Genomic DNA, 27,868 nt, shown 5'->3' with positions numbered 1-27,868 from the left:
ATTACATGTCAGGAAGTGTGAAATGTATGAAGGGGGTGAGGCAGGGGGAAGATCAAATGAAGGAACTGGCTTTGCGTGATCTCGTATTCTTGTGAGTAAAAGGTCTGCTATTTACAGTAAAATGTATTAAATGATTATTTGCCTGTGTGTAAAACCTTCATTAATTTTATTGTAGTTATAATGTTAGTGATGCTTTTATTGCTGTAAAGGTTATTTTTTTGAGGCACTGCGGCAGGAGAATGGATCTGATAGCATCAGAAAATTTGTAGGTAGAAAGTTATATTGATTTTATTATTGATTTGTTGTATCTATATTTAAAATTCTGTATTTTTGCTATTTGTAATTATATATATACAAATGATATATATAATATATATAATATATATGATGTTTATAATATATATAATGTTTATAATATATATAATATATATATAATATATATAAATTATAATATATATAAATTATAATATATATAATGTTTATAATATATATAATATATATATATAATATATAATATATAATATATATAAATATATAATATATATATATATATATATATATATATATATGCGAATGTGTACACACATTGTGTGTATAAACATTTGTATGTATATATATAAAGTGTGTGTGTGAATTCATATGTATATATAATACAATTTTTTTTTTATATACATATACATGCACGTGTGTGTGTACACATTAGCATATATATATATATATATATATATATATATATATATATATATATGCATATATATATATATATATATATATATAGACACACACAAGTGTATATATATATTATATATATGATATATATATTATATATATCATATATGTATTTATATATATTATATATATATCATATATGTATTTATATATATTATATATATCATATATGTATCTATATATACCATATATAACATATTCATATATACAATTTATATACATATATGATATACGCATATGTATGTGTGTATATATATGTATATGTATGTATCGATATTTATATATATATATATATATATATATATATATATATATACATATGTGTGTATATATTTATATATTATATATAACATGTGTGTATATATTTATATATCATATATAACATATATTTATATAAATAGATATATATATATACACATATGCACATACGTATGTATATATATGCATACAAACATACATATATATATATATATATATTATATAACATTATATAATATATATGTACATATATAACATAATATTTAATATACATATATATTCATATGTGTCTACATATATACATGTACATACATATATAACTTATATATGCACGCATAGATATGAATATATGTAAATATATATGGGCATATGTATTTACACATATATATATTTATATATTTATATATAAATATTCCACACACATACACACAGAGTATGGGCCTAGACGCAAGATTATTCTCAGTACGAAAAGTTTTGTACAATACTATTCAAATAATTGATACATAACAAATAATATAGATAGTGTGATAAAACTTTCCTTAGCTTTATAAATGCATAGATTTTTATAATTTATCTAAGAAATTCCACAATACCTTTTATTTGCACCCTGGAGTCCTGGTGCTCCCCTCAGCCCCCACATTTCGCTCCAAAGTGCGACGATTCGGCCCAGACAGCCACGCCTACGGCTAGACCAGTTTCTTCCCCTGATCCTCCCTCTCACTTATTCCCTTACTTCTTCATATTTATTCACATTTCTGACTTGTATTGTTTCAATAACCCATGTATCCACGTTTTATTATAACCGTTCTGATGATTATGTAAACCCTGCTAGTTACTGAAAAAGTCTGTTAACACAATTCTTTTTATTTGCACCCTGGAGTACCCGGTGATTTCCCCTGAGGAAGAACGATATGGGTCTGGGCGTCGCGGGCTCCCTTCAGCTCTCACATTTCGCTCCAAAGTGGATGATTCGGCCAATATAGCCACGCCTACTGCTAGACCAGTTCCTTACCCTGAACTTCCGTCTCCCTCACTCCCTTACTTCTTCATACATTCACACTTCCTGACATGTATCAATAGCATACACTCTGTATGCACGTTATATTATAATCTGTCTCATGATAAATGTAAATCCTGCTAGTTACTAAGAAGGTCTCACATCAGAATGTATAAAAATATGTGCTCATGGTGTAGTGGTTATCACATCTGTCTAACACACAGAAGGTCCCAGGTTCGAGCCCTGGTGAGCACAAAAGTTTTCTTATTAAAATTAAAATTATGTTAAAATAGCAGTCTCAACGATCTTGAATGTACACTTTCACAGCTTCCTAAGTTTCAGTTCTTGAAGTCATATATGGAATGGCTGTATTGTCAAGATTTTATATGCGGCTTCAGTCGTGTAACTGCACTTGAATCTAAATATATTTTCCAATGCAAAACGTGTTTATTTTGTAATCATTAAATAATACTATCCAAGTACTGAATATTGATACTGCATACTCCTTTTTGTTTGGTTTGCTTAAACGAGAACTGCAAAAGCTAATCGGTAGCTATGAACACAAAATAATAGGCAAGAAATGATAGTAAGCAATTACGCCTTACTTAATATCAGCAATACTGATAAAAGATAAGAATTATGCTCATGCCATTTTAGGCCTGCACTTGCTTCCGTCTTAAACTTTATCAATAATTTATTTTCACGTGTCCTGTTATATATTAGTAAAGTAATCTGGGTAACTTCTAAAAGTCTCTCGAATAGCTGGATGTCAGACGAATATGATTTAGAATAACTAAAACTAATAACCTAATAATCAAAGCTAACCACCGTTATTGCTTTCGCTGTACATTGATTGCAAAGGCTTAAAAAGGAAAAATGCACGATTAAATGTTCCTAAAGTTCGTAGACTCAGAAAGATACAGTTGTTTTTGCAATAATGTTCTATGAGTTAGAAAACATGGAAACGCGAAATGTTGCAATTCCTAATTAGAAAATAAATCTTCAAATAAGCATCTCGTGTTTATGTCAGTGCCTAAACTTGGTAAACAAACAATGTAAATTACCAAAGTCAAGCAAATGCTTATGCGTATAATGAAGTATGTTGTATTTTCGTATCTATTATTTTTCTTTTCAGTATATCATTAAAACCAAAACAAAAAATATCTTCGTCTATTTTTTCTGCAAGTTTTATATACACATATATTAATTGCAACAATACTGCAGGTTGTCACTTCTCCGACCGCCTAGAGTTTGAGGCCCATTGAACATGCTACCGCTGCCGCAGCATCGCCCGGGGCAGCCTTTGGCCCAGGGCAATGGCCCAGGATTAGTGGCCAGCTCTAGGTGAAAATATCAAACAAGCCGTAGGATTCGTCATTTCTAGCCTGACCGGTCTCTTACTTAAAACTAATGCACCCAAGCTGTCAACTGTTACAGTTTGGCTATAAACCAAACTATAACGGAGTTTACATGCTGCGCGTAACACATAGATTGAGGACATTATTTACATATAAGGATACACGACCTTGCCAGGATTCGAACCTGGAATCTTCTGATCCGTAGTCAGACGCGTTATCCGTTGCGCCACAAGGCCCTATTTAAAATAAACAATATAAATTGAAAAGTCAAAATAACTAACATGCCAACGAACCAAATTTTCTAACAAATTAGGCTAGCTAACGACCACATGTAATGAAGTTTCTCTAATCAGTTGATTTAAGGTTGTATAAACAGCAAATGTCAAGTTCTTTTCTTAACCGAAGAAATAAGTATTGTTCAATGGACGATGAGACGTAATAATAATTTTAAAAAGTAAAAATAAAACATTGATCAGAAGTGAAAAGACTCAGAAAATTGAAAGTCTGTTCAGAACATTGTTTTCCGGCGATTACTTGTCATCCAATGGTTAATCAGCCGTGCATCACATATACTATATTGCGCAAATCGGAATGCTTTCGCGTGCCAGTTGTAAGTTGCAGTGTGCATAATGTAAGGTTTGGTTACTGTAGTTTGTATTATGTATTAATTATGTTTTCTATGAAGAAAAGTTATATTTAATCATAAATTCATTCTTTATAAGCACCACCCCTATGCGCAACACTTAGGGATGGGGAGGGGGAAGGGTATTCGGTCACCTCATCATGCAAAATGAAATCAAGAAAACGGCGTTGAAATCCTGATTTAAGTTGATAGCTGAACTAGTTTATAATTTGATAATTCAAAATTGATTATAGTTGATGTGATTTTTCCATTAACGAATATAAAGAATTATCTTGACCAGTTACCAATGATACGTTATCACTACAATCGCCGTATACAATCGGCATTAACGTCTTTTTTTTATATAAAGCAGTTTATTCACTTCTCTGCCTCTGAAGATGACACGTTGGCACATGCGCGCAGTTGACCAACAGGTCAGTGGTGACTCAGCAGATCGGGCAAAATATATCAATTAATTACAGTGCTATCTTCCGAGAAAGATACTTATGTATTACTAAAATTTTAATTTAATATTTTCATTTGAAATCTTGATTATCAATAATTGTCTATTGTGTCTATTGTTTTAGTTGTTTCCATTGAAGTTTAGAATCCCGTTTCCTTTTCTGTTGTCCATTTACTTAAAGGCATTCCTCGTTATTCGGTTATATGTTATCTACTCTTACCTAGGCAACTGCCTGGGTAAGAGTAGATAACATATACACGAATATCAAGGTTCAAGCTGTACCTCAGCAAATTCATACTAAAGGCATTCATTAGTCAATGACCCACGACCTTGCCAGGATTCGAACCTGGAATCTTCTGATCCGTAGTCAGACGCGTTATCCGTTGCGCCAAAAGGCCATATACCATGTGTATATTACACAATTTAAAAACCATAAATTAAAAAAAAGGCAAAATTTTAAAAACACACATCTCACACATAATTCCACGTGTGTGTCCTACCGAAAGAGGGCGCCTGTTTCCATCAAAGTTGAGGAGTAAGAACAAGGAATTATGAACTCAATCGAAGACGATAGAAAGTGACTGGACAAGATCTCATCACAGAGATTTTTCAATAAAGGTGTCTTTTCTCTTGAGTAATTGGCCATTTCGTCTACTTAGCATTGGTACCTAAAGTTCGCTATATTTCACTGAACAAGATGAGAAAAAAGTTTTATAAATGCTAATATTCATACCCAAAAGGACATTTTCGTGATGTAACTATTATCAGATGTAATTCATATTCATTTATTGCAGCTGTCAGTCCATTTCTTGACGAGAAATGGATTGCGTATTGTCAACCATTTTCATAGACAATAATCGGGAACATATCGTGGATTTTCTTTTGCTTTCGTGTCGTTCTCTCATCCATACAGTTGTGTCGTGGATAACTGCACATCACAATTAAACATAATTATGAAGTGCTTTACATGGCCTACCTTTACACTATCATTTCGACTGGTTTTGTCGCCAATAAAACAGCAGTGGTAACATACTGTACTACCAATCAGCCTTTGTCGTTCTGCAAGAATCAATCAATACTTGCATTGTAAATAACTTCTTGCAATGGCTTCTCGAATCTTAAACATTAAGAAAATGTAAGTGTTACGTTATGAAAGGGTATCTTGACAGTCATAAGAAAATATAACGAATATAATTCTCTTCACAGCCCCTGTGTCGTTGGTTGCATTTTTATCACTATAAATGTGTACAACGCAAGGCAAGCCCAAAAATGTTTCACTACTGATTTCCCGAGCAATACACAGGTAAGAGTGAATGAGGTCTCTGGACAGAGGGACTACCACAAGTCATTACTAACAACCTTGCGAGTGTGAGACCATGGAAGAGAGGGGAAAAAGAAAAAAAAAAAGCGAATATATATATATATATATATAACAATACATATTAAACCAAATTAATTATCCGCATAATCCATTTGGATGTATTAAAAATCATTTGAAAATATATGCCTGTCTATATGCAATTACAGCATATCCACGCTGTAAGGTGGCATCCCACATCTGTCATCTCCCCGCCAGCCTCCCGTAGCCTCGCGCGCCCTGACATCTCGCCGCCCGTTTTCCTATGTACATTTTGTTCGAATTAACGTTCGGTTCATATACGCCATTTGTTTTAATTTACCCTTTGATCGCATACTCTCATCTGCGGGTTCAATTATATATAAATATCTTTTTCACTTCTGTGAGCTAGATGGCCACTCATTATTTTTGTTTATTTTTACCTTATTTTTAGTCACTTTATCCCATCAACGGAAGCTTTATTTTCATTTTAAGAAATGTCTGCTCCAACGTTATATATTTTACTTATTGTATTATTTTTTCTGCCTTCTTCATATTAAGTATGTATTTTTCTGTTTTATTTCGTTTTTAGATCAGTTTATTCCTGATTTTGGTGTCTCGTACATTCTTTCATTTTTACGATCGATGTCCGACGTGGCTTGTGACATCATGAATTCCTTCTCTCCGAAACAACGGCGTTCTGTTTGCCTCCCGAATGACGTTTTTCACACTGAAGGTGGAGTAGTCGGCACGTTGATTCATCACGTCATTCGGGAAAATAGAAGTTACGTTGTTTTCCTGGCTGCTTTCATTGCGCACAGGAGCTAGATACGATTCTTTGTTTATATTAAATTTAAAGCACAGTTTTATAGAGTTTACATTAAATATACAACTTGTGGATATTGCTGAATCTTAATACTTTCTTTTTATTTTTTCACTGTGTTTGGATTATTTATATTACATGATTCTTAGAAGATAATGCCGAGGTGTCAGTTGGTTCTATTCACGATGACACTCCTTCGGTACCAGTTTGATTGTGAAGCCATTATATATAATTATCACTGGCTACGGAGCCACAATGCCCCACCACAACTTTACGACTGAGAAATAGATGTCACTTCCATCACCTTCTAAACTATAATCTCCGTTCCCCCCATGTACTATTATCGAACCCTTGACGTAAATATCACAGAGAAGCTATCGTCTGCCTCACTTTTGATCAACTAGTGAAAACTTACGCATGAATTTTTCTTCGTGCATTTCGTTTTAAATCATTCGGATTTATTAAAATCACTCCTATTGAGACATTTCTGGCCTCAATTTACTACAAATATTAAAGTAAAACCCGTCGCTTTCGCTCGTGTAAAGTATACTGACCAGACTGCGAATTCCGAAAATAAGCGGTTAAGCAGTCTGGGAATGATTACGTTTGCAGAGCAGTAGTTCTTAGCCTCCCTCCACGACCCCCTTGTCTCTACGAGTAAAATACTCCCCATATTTTTAAGAAAATCATAAATATGTTCTTAGTCGTTTTATCAAGTATGAATTAGTTACAGTATTATTGAACTCATTATTTGGCCATTCCCATCACCATTCACAATTATAATAATAAAAAGTCTTGCTTTTTTCCAAGGGCTTCAGCCCCTTCAACCAAGTAAGTAAGATTCAAGTAAATAGCTAGGCCATTTCCCCCCTCAAGATGGTGGGACGGTCATCTTAAAGACTCTTGACTTCGTTTGCAGTTGTTTGAGTTTCGTAAAAGAATGCTTTTCAACATTATAAATAAATCCATGATATTCCTCGCATTATGGGCACATACTTTTAATGGCTCGGACCTGGAACCTGTGTGCTGGACACATGTGATAACCACTATACTATGAACAAGGCATACTAAATATAAGTCAGTAACACTACAAATTATATGAAGAAAGAGGGGGGGCTTGAAATGAAGCGAGCACATATATAAAATATCGGTTCATGTCGCAGAATATATTCGATTGATATTACTGATTAGGTCATTGTTGGGCATGCTTTGTCGCAAGGAAATGGTTATTGATTAATTATATTGATGGCTTATATTGTTTTTCTTTGATATTTATATGATCGGGACCGAGTTTAAAATGAAAAGTATAATCCGCGTTGCTATGTCTGTATGTGTGAGTGTCCGTGAGTGTGTGCACATATACACACATTATGCAGGCCTATATATTTATTTATAACTACATATATATATACATATATATATATATATATTCGTATATGTATGCACACACACACTCATAAATGATGGGCATTAGTCTGCGGTTGAGAAAACGACTTGACATGTGGCTTCATTTTTATACAACTTAAAACAATTGATCAGTGAATCTTCTTTACATGTGGTCGTTGGCTAGCTTAATTCATTAGAATTTGAGAAACAACTTGGCCGCTGAGAGAAAAATACATGAGACTGGAGATGAGTTGTTCGAAGATTCCTCGCTGTCACACACACACACACACACACACACACACACACACACACACACACATACACACACACACACACACACACACACACACACACACACACACACATATATATATATATTTTTTTTTTTTTTTTTTTTTTTCAAATGGTATCATTTGCTGAAAGTAAGGCCTTGTGGCGCAACGGATAACGCGTCTGACTACGGATCAGAAGATTCCAGGTTCGAATCCTGGCAAGGTCGTATAGCCTTATTTGTAAATAATGCCTTTAATCTATCCGCTAGACGTAGCATGTACACTCCGTCAACTGTTACACTTTGACTTATGGCCATAACTAGCGCTGCATTTGTTGTATTTTAAAGCAAAGACACGGTCAGGCTAGAAATAACGAATCCTAGACCAAGGGCATGTTTGACGCTTTCGCCCAGACCTGGACATTTACCCTGGGCCAAAGGCTGCCCTAGGCAATGCTCCGGTGGCAGTAGTGTTTTCCCTTGGGCCTCCAACTCTGGGTGGTCGGAGTTGGAGGTTTGAATAATCATGAGGGCAGTTATGACATAACGTGGATACAGAAGGTTTTGATGCATTGCATGTCAGGAAGTGTAATATGTATGAAGTAAGGGAGTGAGGGAGAGGGAGGATCAGGGGTAGGAACGGGCGGTTCAGCTGGCTTTGCTTGATCTCTGCTTGTTCTTGTTACTAAAAGGTCTGCTATTTATTGTAAAATGTATTAACATTATTTGCCATTATTGTATTTATAATGCTTGTGATGATTTTTATTGTTGTAAAGGTAATGTTGTTATAAGTTCTTTTTTTGTTCCAGGTACTGCAGTAGGAGAATGACTGTATCATTAGAAAATTTGTAGGCAGAAAATAACATTGATTTTGTTTATTTGTTGTAATTATATCATGGATTTTTTTTTTCTCACTGTGATTATATATATATATATATGTATATATATAATACATATAGATATATATAATATGTATAAACATATATTTAAATACGAATGTGTACACACATATGAGACCGTATATACATATATATATATATATATATATATATATATATATATATATATATGTGTGTGTGTGAATTCATGTGTATACATATAAACAAATTTGTGCATATATATATATAAAGTGTGTATGTATGAATTCATATGTACATATAGGTACACATCAATAATGATATATATGTATATATATACACGTGTGTATACATATTCGTATTTATATATATATATATATATATAGATAGATACATTATATTTATATATATATATATGTGTGTGTGTGTGTGTGTGTGTGTGTGTGTGTATTATATACATTATGTATATATATTATATACATTATGTATATATATTATATACATTATGTATATATATTATATACATTATGTATATATATCATATACATTATGTGTATATATATATTATATACATTATATATGAAATATATAACATAATATATACATATATATTCATATGTGTATACATACATTTGTATTCATACATATGTATATTACATATTTATATATACATATTCACAGTCGGACGGGCCTCGACGCAAGATTATTCTCAATTCCAAAAATTTTACATTTGTACAATAAATAACCTTCAAATAAGTGATATATAATAATATAAATAGTGTGATTTATGATTTTAATATTTTCTCTAAGGAAATTGCACAATACTTTTTTATTTGCACCTTGGAGTACCCAAGAATGAACGCTCGAGGTCTGGGCGTCGCGGGCTCCCTTCAGCCCCCACATTTCGCTCCAAAGTGCGATGATTCGGCCTAAAATAGCCACGCCTACAGCTAGACCAGTTCCTTCTCCTGATCCTCCCTCCCCCTCACTCCTTTACTTCTTCATACATTCACACTTCCTGACATGTATTGAGAACTTATACACTATGTATTTACGGTATATTATAACCGTTCCTATGATTATGTGAATCTTGCTAGTTACTAAGAAGGTCTCTTAACAGAATGGCAAACACACAAAGCACTCTAAGATAATCTGTCATTATTAGAATACGTGCTCATGGTGTAGTGGTTATCACATCTGTCTAACACACAGAAAGTCCCAGGTTGGAGCCCTGGTGAGCTCATATGTTTTCTTATAGAAGTTACCTTAAAGTAGGAGTTTCACAGGTTTGTAGCAACGATCTTGAATTACACATTCACAACTTCCTAGCTTTCAGTTCTTGACATCTTATATTTAATGGCTGTATTGTCAAGATTTTAGATGTAGCTTCAATCGTGTAACTGCACTTGAATTTAAATAGATTTTCCAATGCAAAACTTGTTTATTGCGTAATCACTAAAACTACCCAAGTCCTGAATATTCATACTGTTGTTTAGTTTGAATTTTGGTCATGCCAGAATCGACCATATTAGGCATGCATTTGCCTCCGTCTTAAACTTTATCAATTTTCACGCGTTCCGCTATATAGGAATAGTCGTCTGGGTAACTTCTAAAGGTCTCTCGAATTGCCTATTGTCTTTGCGGATATCAGACGAGCATGATTTGGAATAACCAGGTAAATAAAGTTAATCGCCGTTATATTTTCGTTGTACATTGATTGCAAATATTTAAAAGGAAAAAATGCAAGATAAAAAGCTCTTATAGTTCGTAGACTCTGAAGGATACAGTTGTTTATGCAATTATGTTCTATCAGTCAGAAAACATGGAAACGCGAAATGTTGCAATTCCTAATTAGAAAAATAAATCTTCAGGTAAACATCTCGTGTTTTTGTCAGTTCCTAAACTTCGTTTTAATGTGCAGTGATTACATTACATTTCATATTTCTGTGTTTCGGCAAAGCAGCCACGTGGTATAATGTAAACAAAAGATGTGAATTACCAAAGACAAGCAAGTGCTTATGCGTATAATCAAGTATGTTGTATTTTTGTACCTATTATTTTTCTTTTCATTATATCATTGAAAATAATATAAAAATCTATCTTCGTCTACTTTTTCTGTAAGTTTTATATACACACATATTAATATCCACCATACTGTAGCTTGTCAGCAACTCCCACCGCTCAGAGTTGGAGGCCCATAGAATCGCCCGGGTTAGCCGTTGGCCTAGAGTAATGCTCAGGATAAGTTGCCAGGTCAAGGCGAAAGCTTCAGACAAGCCCTAGGATTCGCCATTTCTAACCTGACCTTGCTTTTACTTAAAACATAACAAATGCACTATAAACCAAACTATAACGGAGTGTACATGCTGCGCGTTACACATAGATTAAAGGCATTTGTACATATAAGGATACACGACCTTGCCAGGATTCGAACCTGGAATCTTCTGATCCGTAGTCAGACGCGTTATCCGTTGCGCCACAAGGCCTTACTCTCTGCAAATAATATACTTTGAAAAGTCAAAAGAACTAACATGCCAACAAACCACGACTCGTTTCCAATCTCGTAATTCTGTTTCAGCGGCCAAGTTCTTTCTAAGCTAGGCAACGGTCACGCGTAATGATGTTTCACTGATCAGTTGATTTGAGGTTGTATAAACAGTAAATGTCAAGTTCTTTTCTCAACCGCAGACTAATGCCCCGAAAGGCTTCTTCCAAATGGACAGCGTTGAGTGTTCACAAAGGATTCCTATGATGACCATACAGTCAAATATGTATAGTTTCTACATATTCGTAACTAAATCTCGCATCATTAAACTAACGTACCAGTATGACTATTACGAATCTCATTATAAAGGATGGCAAGAGCGTGCTTTAGTGTTCTCCAAACCTATGAACGTTGAGACGTAATAATCATTTAAAAAAATAATAATAAAACATTGATCAGAAGTGAAAGGATTCAGAAAATTGAAAGTCTGACCAGAACATTGTTTTCCGACGATTACTGTGTTCGTGATCAAATGTCTTTCGCGTGCCAGGCTCTAAGTTGCAGTATCCATAATGTAAGGTTTGGTTACTGTATTTTGTATTGTGTATTAATTGTTTTTCTTTATGAAGAAAAGTTATATTTAATCATAAATTAATTCCTTATAAGCACCACCCCTATCCGCAACATTTAGGGATGGGGAGGGGGAAGGGTTATTCAGTCACCTCATTATGCAAAATGGAATCAAGTTAATAGCTGAACTAGTTTATAATTTGATAATTCAAAATTGATTATAATTGATGTGATTTTTCCTTTAAGGAATATAAAGAATTATCTTGACCAGTTACCAACAATACGTTTTCATTACATTCGTAGTATACAATCAGCATTAACGCTTTTTTTATATAAGTTTATTCACTCGACCTGCTATGCAGTTCAGTACGTTGTCACTTGTTGTAATTGACCAACAGGGCAGTGGTGACTCAGCAGATCGGGCAAAATATATCAATTAATTACAGTGCTATCTTCCGAGAAAGATACTTATGTATTACTAAAATTCTAATTTAATATTTTGATTCGAAATTTTGGTTATCAATAACTCAGTATTTCAGTAACGGGGACTTACAAAGTAACACAGAAACGGGTATTGTCTATTATGTCTATTGTTTTATTTGTTTCAATTGAAGTTTAGAATCCTGTTTCCTTTTTATGTTATCCATGTACTTTAAAGGCATTCCTGAAGGAACAGTTGCCTGTGTAAGAGTAGATAACATATAAACGAATGTTAAGGTCCAAGCTATAGCAGACTCGTACTAAAGGTATTCATTAGTCACTGACCCACGACCTTGCCAGGATTCGAACCTGGAATCTTCTGATCCGTAGTCAGACGCGTTATCCGTTGCGCCACAAGGCCATATTTCTCTTGTTGGTAAAATAAAATAAAAAAAACACACATACTTCACACAATTCCACGTGTGTGTCCTACCGATAGAGGCTGCTAGTTTCCATCCAAGCCAAGAAGTAGGAACAAGGAAATATGACCTAAGACTGGTCAGTAAGTGACTGGACAAGGGTGTTCCTGAATAGGATCTCATCACATCATCATCACATCTCATTAAAAAAAAAAAGAAAAAAAAAGTATCTTTTCTCCTGAGTAATTAGCCAATTCGTCTACTTAGCATTGGTACCTAAAGTTCGCCATATTTTGCTGAACAGATGAGAAATCATTTTTATAAATGCATATATTCATACCCAAAAGGACATTTTCGTGATGTAGCGATTTTAAGATATGATTTATATTCACTCACGCAGTTACGATAAACCATTGAGTTTGTTAGACAGATGTATTATAAATATAAAAGCATCGGATATTTCAGAATTCTTACATTTATATTTTATTTTCTTTATTGCTAGAAGAAGTATGCATGGCATACAGTAATCGCTGGTGTTAATTAGTTATCAATCCATTTCTTCATGAAAAAAATTCTGCGTATTGTCAACCATTTTCATTGGCAATAATGGGGCATATCATATCGTAGATTTTTTTTTTGCTTTCGTGTCGTTCTCTCATCCATAGTTATGTCGTGGATAACTGCACAGTGTGTTGAGCGTATGGATCAATATGTTAGGTAAAGCAGATGCCTTTGTACGATATTTTGCTTTAATATTGTTAAAGTTATCCACGAGTGTACATTCAGACCGCGCTCTTTCAGCGCTCCCCAAGTGACGCTCGCGGAGCGCACCATCACAATTAAACATAATAAGCAAGCGCTATACATGCCTTATCTTTACACTATCATTTCGAGCACTTGCACTATGAATAACTTGCTGCAATGGCTTCTCGAATCTTAAGCATTTAGAAAATATGTCTTACGTTATGAAAAGGTATATCTCGTTGGACAAAGGGACTACCCCGCAAGTCCTTACTACTGTACTTAAGAGTGTGAGATCATGAGAGAGGGAAAAGAACAAAAAAGAAAAAGAGAGCGAATATATATATATATATATATATATATATATATATGTATGTGTGTGTGTGTGTGTGTGTGTGTGTGTGTGTGTGTGTGTGTATAACAATACACACTTAACCAAAGGAATTATCCACATAACTTAATGGCATATATTAAAAATAATTTTAAAATATATTCCTATTTATATGCAGTTATAGCAACTCCATGCTATAATTGTCACAGTTGTCATCTCCCCGCCAGCCTCCCGTACCCTTGCGTGCCCTGACATCTCGCCGCCCCGTCAAAGCTCACTGCGAACTTTTTCTTCGTGTTTTTCTCTCTTTCTCTTACATTTAATGTTCGGGACCGTGTATAAAAATAAAAGTATAATCTGTAATGCTATGGCAGCGTGTGTGAGTGGGAGAATTACATTAGAGTGGAGAAGATTCGTGGCTCGAAGATTCTTCGCTGGAATATATATATATATATATATATATATATATATATATATATATTTTTTTTTTTTTTTTTTTTTTTTTTTTTTTTTTTTTTTTTTTTGCAAGGTATGTTATTTGTTGAAAGTAAGGCCTTGTGGCGCAACGGATAACGCGTCTGACTACGGATCAGAAGATTCCAGGTTCGAATCCTGGCAAGGTCGTATATCCTTATATGTAAATAATGCCTTTAATCTAAGCGCTAGGCGTAGCATGTACACTCCGTCAACTATTACACTTTGACTTATGTCCATAACTAGCGCTGCATTTGTTGTATTTTAAAGCAAAGACACGGTCAGGCTAGAAATAACGAATCCTAGACCAAGGGCTTGTTTGACGCTTTCACCCATACCTGGGCAGCTACCCTGGGCCAAAGGCTGCCCAGGCAATGTTGCGGCGGCAGTAGCGTTTTCCCTTGGGCCTCCAACTCTGAGCGCTCGGAGTTGAAGGTTTACATGATAATGAGAACGGTTATATAACGTGGATACATAAGTTATTGGCGCGTTTCATGGCATGAAGTGTGAAATGTATGAAGTTAGGGAGTGAGGGAGAGGGAGGATCAGGGGAAGGAGCGGGCGGTTCAACTGGCTTTGCTTGATCTCTTATGCTTGTGACTAAAAGGTCTCCTATTTACAGTAAACTTTATTAACTGATTATTTGCCTGTGTGTAAAGACTTCATTGCTTTTATTGTAGTTATAATGTTTGTGATGATTTTTGTTGCTGTAATGTTATAAGATCCTTTTTGTTCCAGGCACTGCGGCAGGAGAATGGCTCTGTATCATTAGAATATTTGTAGGCAGAGAATTACATTTATTGTATTATTTATTTGTTGTAATTATATTATGGACTTTCTGTGATTTTTTCTCATTGTAAGCCTATATATAATATATACAGATATATGTAATATATATATATATGCGATTGTGAGACTTTATATATATAAACATTTCTATATATATAATGTGCATGTGTGAATTCACATGTATATATATATATATATATATATATATATATATATATATATATATGTAAACAGTTATGTGTATATATATAAACAGTTATGTGTGTATATATAAAGTGTATGTGTGAATTCATATGTATATATAGGTACAGATCAATAATATATTTATGTAGATACATACTTGTATGTGTGTGTATACAGATTCGCATATCTATATAGATTGATACATTATATATATATATATATATATATATATATATAGAGAGAGAGAGAGAGAGAGAGAGAGAGAGAGAGAGAGAGAGAGAGATAGATATAGATATATATATATGTGTGTGTGTGTATTATATATATTATATATAATATATATACATTCATATATATATATATATTATATATGTATAGATATTTATATATATAATTATGTATGTTTATATATATATATATTTATAAATATATGGTATATGTATATATATCCATACATATAAGATATGTACACATATGTGATATATATACACATGCATTCATACATATGTATACATATATATACATACATGTGTATGTATTATACTATATATATAACATATATACATATATATTCATGTATGTATATATATACATTTATATACATGCATATATATGTATATGCACACATAGATATAAATATCTGCAAATATATGTGTACATGTATTTATATATATTACATATTTATATATACATATTAACGCAGTCGAACAGCCCTCGATGCAAGATTATTCTCAATACCAAAAGTTTTAGTTTTTGTGCAATAAATAACCTTCAAATAACTAACATTTAATATTGAGAGTGTGATTAAACCTTCGTTAGCTTTATAAACGCATAAATATTGTTATAACTTCTCTAAGGAAATTACACAATACTTTCTATTTGCACCCTGGAGTGCCCGGTGATTTCCTCTGAGGAAGAACGCTCGAGGTCAGGTCATCGCGGCTACCCTCAGCCCCCACATTTCGTTCCAAAGTGTGATGATTCAGCCAAAATAGCCACGCATATGGCTAGACCAGTTCATTCCCATGATCCTACCCAGTGGGAAAGAATACATGTCATGCCCACTGTAATACAAGTCTATTTATTGTATTTACACATAGATGGCTCTACAAGTTCTTTATCACCAAATAGCCAGTTATTAGAACTAACTATCTCACCTATTACTCTTTTTTCACTTTAAGAAGGGGTCTTTTATATCATTTCGTCGTCTAAAATATTTATATGACAACTTAATAACCATAACATGAATAACAATAATAACTGTATCGACAGCAACACATTTTCCCGCCAATTCAAGGAATTGGGAAATTATAATCGGTAATCCTGCTAATTACTAAGAAGGTGTCTTAACAGAAAGTTAAACACATAAGAAAATCTCTCATTATTAGAAATACGTGCTCATGGTGTAGTGGTTATCACATCTGTCTAACACACAGAAGGTCCCAGGTTCGAGCCCTGGTGAGCACAAATGTTTTCTTATAGAAGTTACCTTAAACTAGGAGTTTCACAGATTTGTAGCAACGATCTAGGGAGTACAACGACCTGGAAAATATATTTAATGGCTGTATTGTCAAGATTTCAGATGCAGCCTCAATCGTGTAACTGCAATTGATTCTAAATAGATTTTCCAATACAAAACTTCTTCATTGTGCAATCATAAATAAAACTACTCAAGTCCTGGATATTGATACTGCATACTCCTGTTTGGTTTGCTTAATAAAACGAAAACTGCAAATGCTAGTCGGGTAGCTATGGACACAAAACCATAGACAAGAAATGGTAGTGAGCAATGCAAGATTAAATGTTCTTAAAATTCGTAGGCTCAGACGGATACAGTTGTTTTTGCAATAATGTTCTATCAGCCAGAAAGCTTGGAAACGCGAAATGTTGCAATTCCTAATTAGAAAATAAATCTTCAGATAAGCATCTCGTGTTTATGGCAGTGCCTAAACTTGGTTTTAATATGCAGTGCTTACATTGTATTTCATATTTATGTGTTTTGGCAGAGCAGCCACGTGGTATAATGTAAACAAACGATGTAAATTAGCGAAGTCAAGCAAGTGCTTATGCGTATAATCAAGTATGTTGTATTTTGGTATCTATTACCTTTCTTTTCAGTATATCACTAAAAATAGAAAAATCTATTTTCTTCTACTTTGTTTTATATACATACATATATTAATTTCAGCAATACTGTAACCTTGCCAACAACTCCGACCGCCCAGAGTTGGAGGCAGAGGGACCACGCTATCGCCGCCGCAGGATCGCCCGGGGCAGCCTTTGGCCCAGGATAAGTGGCCAGCTCTAGGCGAAACCATCAACCAAGCCCTTGGTCTAGGATTCGCCATTTCTAGCTTGACCGTGCTTTTGCTTAAAATATAACAAATACAGCGCTAATTATGGCTATAAGCCAAACTGTAACAGTTGACGGAGTGCACTTGCTGCTGCTTAACATATAGATTAAATGCATTATTTGTATATAAGGATACACGACCTTGCCAGGATTCGAACCTGGAATCTTCTGATCCGTAGTCAGACGCGTTATCCGTTGCGCCACAAGGCCATAATTTCCTTGCACATTGCACAGTTTAAAAATTATATATAAACAAATAGCGAAGTCCGTTAATTAAATTTTTCTTCTCTTTTTTTTCTTCTCTTTTTTTACAATTTGTTCCCTTATAAACCGTTCTAATTTTATCTTACTTTTTTATAAACTAGCAGATGACCACACACATATTAAATTTAACAAGCCAGAACACTCAAATTTATACGGTCAAATGTATTTTCCTGTTGAAATAGTGAACACCTTAAAACTGGTTGCATTACATCTGTGCACGAGATGAGATTCGAAATGTCTATGAAGTGTTAACAAATATTCAAAGTCAAGTTTATCCCACTGAATTAATACAACATCACTAGTGTTACTTAAAGGCTGTTTTCACTTTAATCGATTCCTTATACGTCCTCTGGAATTAAACATGAAGGACTCTCTTTCTGCGCCGTCTTTAATTCCAAGTGTGTGTCCTACCGAAAGAGGCCGCTTGTTTCCATCCAAGTTGACAAGTAGGAACAAGGAAATAGGAACTCGATCGAAGACTGGATCAGTGATTGGACAAGAGGGTCCCTGAGTACGATCTCATCAGAGATTTTTCAAATAAGCTATCTTTTTTGTTGAGCAGTTAACCAGTTCGTCTGCTGAGTATAGGTACCTAAAGTTCGCCATATTTCGCAGAACAGATGAGAAAGGTTTCTCGAATAGCCTGTACAATTATTGCAAATATTTAAAGGGAAAAAAATGCAAGACTAAATGTTCTTACAGCTCGTAGACTGAAGGATACATTTGTTTTTGCAATAATGTTATATTAGTTAGAAAGCATGGAAACGCAAAATGTTAGAAAAATAAATCTTCAGATAAGCATCTCGTGTTCATGGCAGTGCCTAAACTTGATTTTAAAGTACAGTGCTTACATTATATTTCATATTTACATGTTTTGGCAGAGAAGCCATGTGGTATAGTGTAAACAAACGATGTGAATTACCAAATCCAAGCTAGTGCTTATGTGGTAATCAAATACGTTGTATTTTCGTCTCTATTATCTTTCTTTTCAGTATATCATTGAAAACAATGTAGAAATATATCTTCGTTTTATATACATATATACATATAATCTGAACACTGCTGTAGCTTGCCAACAACTCCGACCGCCCAGAGTTGGAGGCACAGGGACCGCGCTACCGCCGCCGCAGGATCGCCCGGGGCAGCCTTTGGCCCAGGATAAGTGGCCAGCTCTAGGCGAAAACATCAACCAAGCCCTTGGTCTAGGATTCGCCATTTCTAGCCTGGCCGTGCTTTTCTTAAAATATAACAAATAGAGCGTCAATTATGGCTATAAGCCAATCTGTAACAGTTGACGGAGTGCACATGCTGCTGCTTAACATATAGATGAAAGGTATATAAGGATACACGACCTTGCCAGGATTCGAACCTGGAATCTTCTGATCCGTAGTCAGACGCGTTATCCGTTGCGCCACAAGGCCATATTTCGTTAGCACATTGCACAGTTTAAAAATTATATATAAACAAATAGGCAAAATTTTAAAAAGTCCGTTAATTAAATTTGTCTTCTCTTTTTTTACAATTTGTTCCCTTATAAACCGATCTAATTCTATCTTACCTTTTTTTAAAACTAGCAGATGACCGCACACATATTAAATTTAACAAGCCAGTACACTCAAATTTATACGGTCAAACGTATTTTCCTGTTGAAATACTGAACACCTTAAAACTGGTTGCATTACACATGTGATACGAAATGTCCATGAAGTGTTAACAAATATTCAAAGTCAAGTTTATCCCACTGAATTAATACAACATCACTAGTGTTACTTAAAGGCTGTTTCCACTTTGATCGACTCCTTATTCTTCCTCTGGAATTAAACATGAAGGACTGTCTTTCTGCGCCGTCTTTAATTCCACGTGTGTGTCCTACCGAAAGAGGCCGCTTGTTTCCATCCAAGTTGACAAGTAGAAACAAGGAAATAGGAACTCGATCGAAGACTGGACAGTCAGTGACTGGACAGTTAGTGATTGGACAAGAGGGTCCCTGAGTACGATCTCATCTTCGTAATGTAACAATTTTCAGATGTAATTCATATTCACATCATGCAGTTACGAGAAACCATTTCATTTTTTTTTCTTTTTTTTATACTGCTAGAAGAAGTATATAGGACATACAGTGATAACTGGTGTTAAAAAGCTATCAATCCAAATATCATTCTGCGTATTGTCAACCATTTTAATAGACAATAATCGGGAAAATATCGTGGAGTTTTTTTACTTTCGTGTCGTTCTCTCATCCATACAGTTGTGTCTTAGATAACCGCACATTGTGTTGATCTTATGGTTCAATGTGGTAGGTAAAGCAAATGCAAATACCTTGTACGATATTTTGCATTAATTTTGTCAAAGTTATCAATGAGCATACATCCAGACCGCGCTCTTTCAGCGCTCTCCAAGTAACGCTCGCGGAGCGCAACATCAAAATTGAACATAATTAACAAGTAGTATACATGTCCTATCTTTACACCATCATTTCCACCGGCTTTGTCGCCAATTAAACAGCAATAGTAACACACTATAATACCAATCAGCCTTTGTCGTTCCACAGGAACGTTCCGCGTCATTTGGGAAAATACTAGTTACGGTACGTTCTGTTTTCCTGACTGCTTTCATTGCGCACAGGAGCTGGATACGATTCTTTATATTAAATATAAAAACCAGTTTTATATATTTTAAATGAAATATACAACTTGTTGAATCTTAATACATTCTTTTTATTCCTTCATTGTTTGGATTATTTATATATATTTTTTTTTTTATGATAATGTCGAGGTGTCAGTACGATGAGTCACTTGGACCCTAATCCATTACCACTCCTTAGGAACCAATTTGACAGAGAACCCATCATATATAATTAATACTGGCTACGGAGCCACAATGCCCCACCACAATGTTTACGATTGAGAAATACATGGCACTTCCATTCTCCCCGTGCACTCTTATCGAACCCTAAACGTAAATATATCCCAGAGATGACTAATGAAAACTTACACGTTAATTTTTCTTCGTGCATTTCGTTATAAAACATTCGGAATTAAATAGAATCACTCCTAATTAGACATTTCTGATCTAACTCTAATATCAAAGTAAAACCTGTCGCTTTCGCTCATGTAAAGTATTCAGACCAGACTGCGAATTCCGAAAATAGGCGGTTAAGCGGTTGTACTTAGCCTTTTTGTTACCACGCCCCTTTAGGAATCTGTCCTTCCCTCCACAACCCCCTTGCCTCTACGAGTAAAATTTACTCCCAGATTTTATAGAAAATTATATGTTCTTAGTGTTTTTATTGAGTATTAATTAGTTACAGTATTATTAAACTTCTCATTATTTGGCCATGCTTTCGTTAAGAGAATCACAAATATAATGAGAGAAATTCCTGCTTTTTCCAAAGAGCTTGCGCCCCCTTGGAAATCACTGACGCCCAGCAGGGTAAGAACCACTGGTGTTGGGGTATTCAAAACGGACCTGCAGTTCAGCCCCCTCAGCCCCCCATCCCAGCAACAAGGTTTATACAATTAAGTATCTAGGCCTCCCCCTCCCCCCCCCTCAATACGGTGGGGCGGTCCTCTTAAAAACTCTTGACTTCGCTTGACTAGAGCTTTTCAACGTTGTGAATAAAGCCATGATATCCATAATATTAGGGCCACATACTTTTAATGGCTCGGACCTGAAACCTTGAGTGTTGGACACATGTGATAACTATTACACCATGAATAATGAATACTAAATATAAGTCAGTAACACTACAAATTATATGAAGAAAGAGGGGGGGCTTGAAATGAAGCGAGCACATATATAAAATATCGGCTCCTGTCGCAGAATATATCGCCTGATATTACTGATTAGGTACAGAGCCATGGTCGGCCATGCTTTGTCGCAGGGAAATGGTTATAAGTGATTAGATTGATGGCTTGTGTTTTTTGTCTTTCTTTTATATTTATATTTATATATTTATATGATCGGAAACGTGTATTAAGAAAAGTATAATCCGTGCGTGTGTGTGTGGATGCACATACACTTTATGTAGGCCCATATACATTTACAAATATATATGAATGTATGTGTGTGCATGTGTATATATATATATATATATATATATATGTATGCACACACACACTCATAAATGATGGTCAGTCTGCGCTTGAGAAAACGACTTGACATGAGGGCCTACTGATTATACAACTTAAAACAATTGATTAGTGAATTTTCATTACATGTGGTCGTTGGCTAGCTTATTTCATTAGAATCTGAGTAACAACTTGGCCGCTGTGAGAGAATTATATGTGAGTGGAGAGGAGTCGTGGTTCGAAGATTTCTCGTTGGTATATTAGTTTTTTTTTTGTTTTTTTTCAAAGTATATTATATGCTGAAAGTAAGGCCTTGTGGCGCAACGGATAACGCGTCTGACTACGGATCAGAAGATTCCAGGTTCGAATCCTGGCAAGGTCGTATATCCTTATATGTAAATAATGCCTTTAATCTATCCGCTAGGCGTAGCATGTACACTCCGCCAACTGTTACACTTTGACTTATAGCCATTATTAGCACTGTCTTTGTTGTATTTTAAAGTAAAGGACATGGTCAGGCTAGAAATAACGAATCCTAGACCGAGGGCTTGTTTGACGCTTTCGCCCAGACCTGGGCAGCTACTATGGGCCAAAGGCAGCCCAGACAATGCTGCGGCGGCAGTAGCGTTTTCCCTTGGGCCTCCAACTCTGGGCGGTCGGAGTTGGAGGTTTGCATGATCATGAGAACAGTTATATATAACAAAAGTTATTGATGCGTTTCATGGCAGAAAGTGTGAAATGTATGAAGAAGTAAGAGGATGAGGGAGAGGGAGGAGCAGGGGAAGGAATGGGCGGTTCAACTGATTTTGCTTGATATCTGCGTGTTCTTGGGACTAAAAGGTTTCCCTTTACAAACTCATTATCTGATTATTTCCCTGTGTGTAAAGACTTCATTGCTTTTATTATAATTATAATGCTTGTGATGATTTTTGTTGTTTTGTTACGAAAAACCATTGGCTTTGTTAGACAGATGTAATATAAATATAAATGCTTCAGATATTTCAGGTTTTTTTTTTTTACAATATTATTTCATTTTATATATTGCTAGAAGTGCATAGGGCATACAGTAATCACTGGTGTTGATTTGCTATCAATCCATTATATTATGTTATAAGTTCTCTTTTTGTTCCAGGCACTACGACAGAATATGGCTTCTGTATCATTAGAGAATTTGTGAGCAGAAAATTTAATTGACTTTATTATTCATTTGTCATAATTATATTATGGATTTTTTGTCTCTGTAATTATATATATATATATATATAGTACACATAAAAATATAAAATATATATATATGCGAATGTCTACACACACACACATGTGAGACCGTGTATATATATATATATATATATATATATATATATATATAAACAGATTTGTATCTATATAAAGTGTGTATGTGTGAATTCATATATATATACGTACACACAAAAACAAAAATTGTATATACATACACGTGTGTGTGTGTATACACAGTCGCATATATATATAGAGAGAGATAGATACATTATATATATGTATTATATAATATATAATATATGTTATACATGTGTAGATATTTACATATATATAGATAAATATGTATATATATGATATATATTTATATATATAAATATTAGTATACATATACATATACATACATATATATGTATATGCACATATAGATATCAATTTATAAATATATATGTACATATATATTTCTATACATATATTACATATTTATATATACATATACAGTCAAACGGGCCTCGACGCATTATTTTCAATAATAAAAGTTTTAGTTTTATACAATAAATAACCTTCAAATAACATATAGATAATATAGATAGTGTGATTAAAGTTTTATAAGCTAAAAAAGGCTTATATTTACATATTTATAAATAAATATTTACATACACGGGCGGACGGGCATCTACAAGTAATGCAGATGGTGTGATAACTTTCGCTACCTTTATAAATAAATGCATAAAGATTTTTATAATTCCTCTAAGGAACTTACACAAAACCTTTTATTTGTACCCTGGAGCGCCTGGTGATTTCCTCTGAGAAAGAACGTTCGAGGTCTGGGCGTCGCGGGCTCCCCTCAGCCCCCATTTCGCTCCTAAGTGCGATCGATGATGCGGCCCAGATAGCCAGCCGCCTATGGTTAGACCAGTTCCTTCCCCTGATCCTCCCTCTCCTTCACTCCCTTGCTCCTTCATACATTCACACTTCCTGGCATGTAATGTATCAATAACTTTCACTTTAACGTTATATTACAATCGTTCCTATGATTACTAAGTTACTGCTAGTTACTAAGAGGTCTCTAGTTACTAAGAGGTCTTTAACAGAATATCAAACACATAAAGTATTGTAAGATAATCTTTTATTACAAGAAGACGTGCTCATGGTGTAGTGGTTATCACATCTGTCTAACACACAGAAGGTCCCAGGTTCGAGCCCTGGTGAGCACAGAGGTTTTCTGATAGAAGTTATGTTAAACTAGGAGTTTCAAAGGTGTTCAGCAACGATCTTGAATGTACACCTCAACTTCCTAGGTTGCAGTTCTTGAAATCATATAATTAATGGAGTAACCGCACTCGTCTTGTAACTGCACTTGAATCTAAATAGATTTTCCAATACAAAACTTGTTTATTGTGTAATCATTAAATACTACTACCCAAGTCCTGGATATTGATACTGCATACTCCTGTTTGTTTGGTTTGCTTAATAAAACGAAAACTGCAAAAGCTAATCGGGTAGCTATGTACACAAAGTAATAGACAAGAAGTAGTAAGTAATTAGTATTCTTAATGAAACGCCTTACTTAATATTTACAATACTGATAACAGATATGGATTTTGGTCCTGCCAGAAACGAGCCTGCACTTACCTCCGTCCTAAACTTTATCAATAATGCTTTTTTTCACGTACCTTGGCATATACTAGTAAAGTTATCTGTGTAACTTCTACGGTCTCTCGAATAGCCCGTACAATGATTGCAAATATTTAAAAGGAAAAAAATGCAAGACTAAATGTTCTTACAGTTTGTAGACTGAAGGATACATTTGTTTTTGCAATAATGTTATATCAGTCAGAGAGCATGGAAACGCGAAATGTTGAGATTCCCAATTAGAAAAATAAATCTTCAGATGAGCATCTCGTGTTTATGGCAATGCCTAAACTTGGTTTTAATATGCAGTGCTTACATTGTATTTCATATTTATGTGTTTTGGCAGAGCAGCCACGTGGTATAATGTAAACAAACGATGTGAATTACCAAAGCCAAGCAAGTGCTTATGTGTATAATCAAGTATGTTGTATTTTCGTCTCTATCATCTTTCTTTTCAGTATATCATTGACAAAAATAATTTAAAAATATATCTTCATTTTATATACATACATACATATAATCTGAACACTACTATAGCTTGCCAACAACTTCGACCGCACAGGGAACACGCTACCGCCGCCGCAGGATCGCCCGGGGCAGCCTTTGGCCCAGGATAAGTGGCCAGCTCTAGGCGAAAACATCTAACAAGCCCTTGGTCTAGGATTCGCCATTTCTAGCCTGACCGTGCTCTTTCTTAAAATATAACAAATACAGCGCCAATTATGTTTTTTAGCCAAACTGTAACAGTTGACGGAGTGCACATGCTGCTGCTTAACATATAGATTAAAGGCATTATTTGCATATAAGGATACACGACCTTGCCAGGATTCGAACCTGGAATCTTCTGATCCGTAGTCAGACGCGTTATCCGTTGCGCCACAAGGCCATATATTTCTTGCACATTGCTCAGTTTAAAAATGATAAATAAACAAATAGGCATTGAAAAAAAAAAAAAAACACGCAACTACTCACGAAGTCTGCCAATTAGAATTTTCTTCTGATTTTTTACAATTTGTTCTCTTATAAAACCATCCAATTTCTATCATACTTTTTCTTTAATTAGCAGATGGCCACACGCATGTTACATTTTACAAGCCAATATACTCACGGTCAAAAGTATTTTCTTGTTGAAATAGTGAACACCTTAAAACTGGTTGCATTACATCTGTGCACGAGATGAGATTCGGAACATCCAAGAAGTATTAATAAATATACAAAGTCAAGTCTATCGCACTGAATTAATCATCACTAGTGTTACTTAAAGGCTGTTTTCACCTTGATCGACTCCTTATACTTCCTCCGCAGAAACACAGTCCTTCATGTTTAATTGCAACGTCTATAATTCCACGTGTGTGTCCTACCGAAAGAGGCCGCTTGTTTCCATTCAAGTGAACAAGTAGGAACAAGGAAATTGGAACTTGATCGATGACTGGACAGTTAGTGATTGGACAAGGAGGTCCCTGAGTAGGATTTCATCAGAGATTTAAAAAAAATAAAAAAGCTATCTATTCTGTTGCATAATTAACCAGTTCGTCAACGTAGTATCGTGCACTTAAATTCGCCATATTTCGCTGAACAGATAAGAAATGATTTTCATAAGTGCATATATTTATACCCAAAAGGACGTTTTCGTGATGTAACGATTTTCAGATATAACTCATATTCACTTAGTGCAGTTACGAGAAACCATTGGCTTTGTTACGACAGATGTAGTAAAATATAAAAGATATTAGATATTTCAGATTTTTTAAATTTATATTCTATTGTATATCTTGGTAGAAGTGTATAGGCCATACAGTAATCATTGGTGTTGATTAGTTATCATTATGGTCTCGTAGTTGCATTATCACTGTAAATGGTGTACAACGTCAGGCAACGTCACTCGGGAAAATACTAGTTATGTTCTGTTTTCTGTTTTCATTACGCACAGGAGCTGGACACGATTCTTTGTTTATATAAAATATAAAACGGACTTTTATAGACTTTACATGAAATATACAACATGTGGATATTGCTGAATCTTAATACTTTCTTTTTATTATTTCACTGTGTTTGTGTTATTTATATTAACTAATTCTTATACGATATTGTCGAGGTGACAATACGAGGAGTCAGTTGGTTCCTATTCTACTACTACTCCCAAGGAACCAATTTGACTGTGATCCCATTATATATAATTAATACTGGCTACGGAGCCACAATGCCCCACCACAACGTTTACGACTGAGAAATATATGCCACTTCCATTCTCCCCGTGCACTCTTATCGAACCCTAGACGTAAATATATCCCAGAGATAACACAGTCTGCTCACTTTCAGTCGACTAATGAAAATTTACGTGTTAATTTTTCTTCGTGCATTTCTTTATACATCGTTCGGATTTATTAATATCACTCATATGAAGACATTTCTGGCCTCTTGTGATTCACCTCACTAGTAATATCATAGTACAACCTATCGCTAGAAAGTATCCAGAGTTCTAAAAACAGGCAGTTAGGCGGTTTAGAAATGATTACGTGTAGAGCAGTAATTCTTAGCATTTTTGCCACCACGCCTCTTTGGGAATTTGTCCTTCCCTCCACGACCTCTTGTCTCTACGACTAAAATTCACTCCCAATTTTTAAAGTAAATTATATAGATGTTCTTAGTATGAATTAGTTACATTATTATTAAACTTCTTTTATTTGGCCATGCTCTCGTTAAGAGGAACCACAAAGACAATTTGAGAAAATCCTGCTTTTTCCCAAGGCTTGTCCCCCCCCCCCCCCCCCTGGAAATTACTGACGTCCACCCAGTTA

The 27,868-nt window shown here is 34.6% G+C and overlaps 14 non-coding genes across 14 annotated transcripts; 7 read left to right on the top strand and 7 right to left on the bottom strand.

The window, feature by feature from the left end:
- The first annotated feature begins 2,166 nt into the window (after nt 1-2,166).
- Nucleotides 2,167-2,239, top strand: Trnav-aac. Its single transcript has one exon. It is a non-coding gene; the product is annotated as a tRNA-Val (tRNA).
- A 1,266-nt stretch (nt 2,240-3,505) lies between these two features.
- Nucleotides 3,506-3,578, bottom strand: Trnar-acg. The gene has a single exon. It is a non-coding gene; the product is annotated as a tRNA-Arg (tRNA).
- Nucleotides 3,579-4,752: 1,174 nt separating this feature from the next.
- Trnar-acg lies at nt 4,753-4,825 on the bottom strand. Its single transcript has one exon. It is a non-coding gene; the product is annotated as a tRNA-Arg (tRNA).
- Nucleotides 4,826-8,398: 3,573 nt separating this feature from the next.
- On the top strand, nt 8,399-8,471 carry Trnar-acg. Its single transcript has one exon. It is a non-coding gene; the product is annotated as a tRNA-Arg (tRNA).
- Nucleotides 8,472-10,270: 1,799 nt separating this feature from the next.
- Trnav-aac lies at nt 10,271-10,343 on the top strand. The gene has a single exon. It is a non-coding gene; the product is annotated as a tRNA-Val (tRNA).
- A 1,170-nt stretch (nt 10,344-11,513) lies between these two features.
- On the bottom strand, nt 11,514-11,586 carry Trnar-acg. The gene has a single exon. It is a non-coding gene; the product is annotated as a tRNA-Arg (tRNA).
- A 1,337-nt stretch (nt 11,587-12,923) lies between these two features.
- Trnar-acg lies at nt 12,924-12,996 on the bottom strand. Its single transcript has one exon. It is a non-coding gene; the product is annotated as a tRNA-Arg (tRNA).
- A 1,621-nt stretch (nt 12,997-14,617) lies between these two features.
- Trnar-acg lies at nt 14,618-14,690 on the top strand. The gene has a single exon. It is a non-coding gene; the product is annotated as a tRNA-Arg (tRNA).
- A 2,216-nt stretch (nt 14,691-16,906) lies between these two features.
- Trnav-aac lies at nt 16,907-16,979 on the top strand. Its single transcript has one exon. It is a non-coding gene; the product is annotated as a tRNA-Val (tRNA).
- Nucleotides 16,980-18,002: 1,023 nt separating this feature from the next.
- On the bottom strand, nt 18,003-18,075 carry Trnar-acg. Its single transcript has one exon. It is a non-coding gene; the product is annotated as a tRNA-Arg (tRNA).
- A 1,402-nt stretch (nt 18,076-19,477) lies between these two features.
- On the bottom strand, nt 19,478-19,550 carry Trnar-acg. The gene has a single exon. It is a non-coding gene; the product is annotated as a tRNA-Arg (tRNA).
- A 2,958-nt stretch (nt 19,551-22,508) lies between these two features.
- On the top strand, nt 22,509-22,581 carry Trnar-acg. Its single transcript has one exon. It is a non-coding gene; the product is annotated as a tRNA-Arg (tRNA).
- A 1,998-nt stretch (nt 22,582-24,579) lies between these two features.
- On the top strand, nt 24,580-24,652 carry Trnav-aac. Its single transcript has one exon. It is a non-coding gene; the product is annotated as a tRNA-Val (tRNA).
- Nucleotides 24,653-25,883: 1,231 nt separating this feature from the next.
- Nucleotides 25,884-25,956, bottom strand: Trnar-acg. The gene has a single exon. It is a non-coding gene; the product is annotated as a tRNA-Arg (tRNA).
- Nucleotides 25,957-27,868: the final 1,912 nt, after the last annotated feature.

This window comes from Penaeus chinensis, chromosome 16 (genome assembly GCF_019202785.1).
Source record: "Penaeus chinensis breed Huanghai No. 1 chromosome 16, ASM1920278v2, whole genome shotgun sequence".
Lineage (NCBI taxonomy): Eukaryota > Metazoa > Arthropoda > Malacostraca > Decapoda > Penaeidae > Penaeus > Penaeus chinensis.
The sequence above is the reverse complement of the archived record's forward strand: the minus strand, read 5'-3'. Positions and strand labels throughout refer to the sequence as shown.